Here is a 3,799-nt window from a genome sequence, read left to right as displayed (position 1 = left end):
TAACTGGGAGAAAATCCTTATATACTGCTGAGGAATGCCAGTTACAAAAAATTTGTGCAGACTGGCAACAGCAGTTAATACGATGCAAACCAACCAGAAACACACAGATGAAAGGAGTCTGTAAAAGACTAATGGACAAGCTTTTTGTTATTGTTTGTTCTAATGTGTTTAGCCTACATGCTAATCTAATCACTCTAGATAAAGGTCTAACAGTCAGTTACTCTTTTCTTTTTTTGTGGTCAGACTGTGTTATGAACATATTTCAAATGAGTCAAAGGAGCTTGCAAAGAAAAGCGTCTGGAGGACCCCCTGATGATCCTCTAATCGCCAGAGGGTCCTTTTGTCCCTCCGTGGGGGGAAACTCCCACTAGGTTTATATCTGGGACTCTCCACCATTTGACCTTAGAACTGAAGAAGCTTCTCGGATGAGAGGTGAAACGTCTTCAAGCAACTTAAAGAAGTCCAGACGCTTTTCTTTGCAAGCTCCTTTGACTACGATGACCTGGATGACTGAGAACCTTCACAGACATATTTCAAATGACAATTTATAGATGCTGATTGGCTGTCAGTGCTGCTGTGTAAGCTGTAAACCAGTAAACCAGTACTTGTAACCTGTTTGAGCATTATGCAGAAACGATACTTACCAAACAGAAAGTTCGTGCATAATATGACTCATCTTAAGGTATGCAGAGTGTCTATTGAAAGAATGTCTCTGACAAAATGTACAGTTTTCACAATCTTCCCTTTGTATAAGCTGTAATAATATTTCACTCCCACTGACATCTGAGGATTTGATCCCCATAGTGCTTTGCTGAGATAATGTACTTAACCTGGCACATCTCATGTAACTACTTCAGCCCTCTACTACTAATTCCTAATGCATAGCCTAGTAGTGCATAAAAACTCAGAAACAGTATTTCCCAGAAATGTCACAATTTTCTCCATATTTCTGGTTAAAGGTTTGTATGACTTGCACACTGCTCATTTTAACTTTCCCAGTAACTATATTACATGGGCTCAGACTCCGAATGCTGACAAGTGAAGTGCCCATTTTAGTTTCCTGTAAGAAAAGTGTTAACGTTTCTGGTCTGCAGTTCCTTTGAAATCATTTCCTTTTAACTCACAATTACTTTTCAGTACTTTTTCTTTTTTTCTTAGTTTTTCTTAATTTCTTTTTAAACAAAGCAGTCATTGTTCTCTACACATACTTTTTTCTTTAGAGTATTAGTTCTTTTCCCTCTTTGCTTTTTAAACATGAGTTATGTGTTAGAAAGTGTAGTTTCTTTGACTCATCCCTTATTCCCAGAAGAACTTAACTCAATTCAAGCTGCTAAGGCTTTTGCACACAGAGGCAGTGGTAGTGTTCAGGAAAAGGTCACAGTAAAACCCTTAAATAGCACATGAAATTGTAGCCCCTCACTTACCACATGTCTGAGAGGTGTCTGATTTCTACCAGGGCTGCGTTGCTCTGTTTTGAGCATAAAAGTTATACTAATGTTTATTTTGCACATCATGAAGAGCACACATGGTATGACAGATGAGGTCAGCTTAATTCAGATTCTAAAATATTAAAGAGGTTTTGTTTGTGCAGTGGTGATGCATCTTGGTCTTATTAGGTACACTGTTAAGTCAGCCAAAGAAACCCCTTGGCCCCTGTTCAAGGGGGTGAAGTCTTCTAATGGAAATAACTTTTAAGCCTCAGTGAATCATTTCTTAACAAGCCTCACAGTTCAGCCTCGAAGAAGAAGTTTTACTTCTCAGATTCGCTGAGGTATTTTGATGAAATAGCATTACAAAATGCAAAAACAATGAAGTTAAAAACGTTAAAAGATTCCAATGATTTGAAAATAGTACACAGAACACTTTTTCTGTTTTAAAACAGAAATGTATTTATTTATTTTCGGAAAACAAGAGGTTTCTATGAAGAGTGTCTGGCCTCTCCCTTAGAGATAGGATGAAGAGTTCAATCATTTATGAATGGCTCTGACCCAAGACAATTTGGAGAGATTATATTTCTTAAGGCTGGAATGAGAACGCCTTGGTGTTCCCTCAGCTACACTAAAGCAGGTGATTGGGGAAAGGGAAGTCTGTGTTTTTCTGTGGTGGAAGCTGCCCTGGAAGAGCATAAATGGACAGATGGATTCGTTCACTATGTTAGGACATGTGGGAACAAGGGCAAATCTTTCATGTCCTATTTCTCTGGAAAAGGCCCTTTGCTTGCTCAGCTACTTGCTAGTGGAGCCACAGGCTACAATGCCAAATAATACTTGCCTGTAATGTGCTTCACAGCATTGTCACAAGACATAATGTTCCCCTCTGTGATAATGTTTATGATGCACCTGAGCCTGATGAGGACCCAGAAAATCCTCCTGCAATCCCTCTGACTAGGGAGATGCAGCTGTTCAAAATTACTCTTAAGTGTTTTGTTCAACTAATCAAGTTGGTCCTATAAATTCAGCATTGGCACTGCTGGTGGAACCATTATGATGTATTTGTAGGACTGAGTCACAATGGGCTGGGGTGTTAGGAGGACAGCAGAGTTAGTTAAATTCAGATGGAAGAAGGCCAAGTCAAGAAGGGACCATGCTGAAGCCAAAAACACTCAAACTGGTGACAAATCTTACCAGAGCACAGACTACAGAGATATGGTCCTTAATATTATTGGAGGTGCAAACTGACAAACTTTGCATGGGATTCAAAGTACTGTAAGGGATGCTGAGCCCACAAATGTAGAGAAAACTGATCCAGTTCTTTCTAATGAAGAGGACACACTTGTTCTTGTTGTGGACAGTGGATCAGCTCTAGTAGAACCAGCATCTACTACATCAGAAGGTATCAAATAAGGCTTAAAGAAGTCTTTGTCAAAGACAGATAATGATGATGATTATGTTACATGGTGTCAGGCTGGCGTCTGGTTCCTGGTCCCCGCTTCGATCTCCACACCTGCTCATCATCACTCACCTGCTGCTCATCATTCATGATTGCTCCTGCCATTATTTAAGGCCACACTGGAGTGCTGGTTTTTGCTGGGTTGTTGTACTCACCTTGGTTAGTGTAGCTCCAACTCTCTTTGTGAATCATATCGTATCTCATTATGTTTCCTGGTTTTCCTAATGAACGTTTCTATTCTCTGTACTGAGCCTTAGACACTGAGTGAGTGTGACTGAGTCACAGACTGTGTGAAGAGGAGTGTCCTGGACCTGCCCCTGGATTTGTGTTAGAGTCCTGCCTGACATCTGTGACAACATAGTCTTTGAAATTGTGTAACTTCTTTTTTAAAGAACACCTTCATATGCCATATTGTTTATATTTAGTAGTTGTTTAGTCAGTGGACTGAATGTTACAAAGAAAGTTACCACCAGAGCTCTTCTTTGTAACACTTGAAATAAACACACTTAAAAGTACTGTGTGATTACTGTTCTAACTGTTCTCTGTAATATTTGAAAAAATGTTTCAGTATTTTAAACTTCTTTTCTTTCTTTTTCCTTCTTTTTTTTTTTTTTTTTTTTTTTTTATAATGAGGTCAAAAGTGAGCCGGATTATGTGATCCATTGAAAACCAAGGAAAAACCAAAAGCAGATGATTTTTATCTGCATTACACCTTTTAAACAACAGGGCCCTGAGGATTAGGATAGGCCATCAGTCCTTCGAGGCATTCTAGGTCACTGACTGGAGCACCAGTACAGAAGAGTTGAACAAGGCTTTGCTGTATAGTGTTCCAGGAAATGAAGTTATTCATGCCAGTCAGTTCAGTTAGTCGGTCAACCATTAAAGTTGGTTTGAGAGCAAGTGAACTTGA

General features: G+C 39.3%; 1 long non-coding RNA gene across 1 annotated transcript; it reads left to right on the top strand.

Annotated features, from left to right (window-relative positions):
- The first annotated feature begins 2,498 nt into the window (after nt 1–2,498).
- Nucleotides 2,499–3,404, top strand: LOC102205738 (uncharacterized). The gene is made up of 3 exons (XR_311390.1): nt 2,499–2,832; nt 2,904–3,048; nt 3,141–3,404. It is a non-coding gene; the product is annotated as an uncharacterized LOC102205738 (long non-coding RNA).
- The last annotated feature ends 395 nt before the right edge of the window (nt 3,405–3,799 follow it).

The sequence above is a fragment of the Pundamilia nyererei genome, unplaced genomic scaffold, assembly GCF_000239375.1.
Source record: "Pundamilia nyererei isolate P.nyererei 1_Seehausen unplaced genomic scaffold, PunNye1.0 scaffold00002, whole genome shotgun sequence".
Classification (NCBI taxonomy): domain Eukaryota; kingdom Metazoa; phylum Chordata; class Actinopteri; order Cichliformes; family Cichlidae; genus Pundamilia; species Pundamilia nyererei.
Note: the sequence above shows the minus strand (reverse complement) of the source record. Positions and strands in the feature narration are given on the sequence as shown.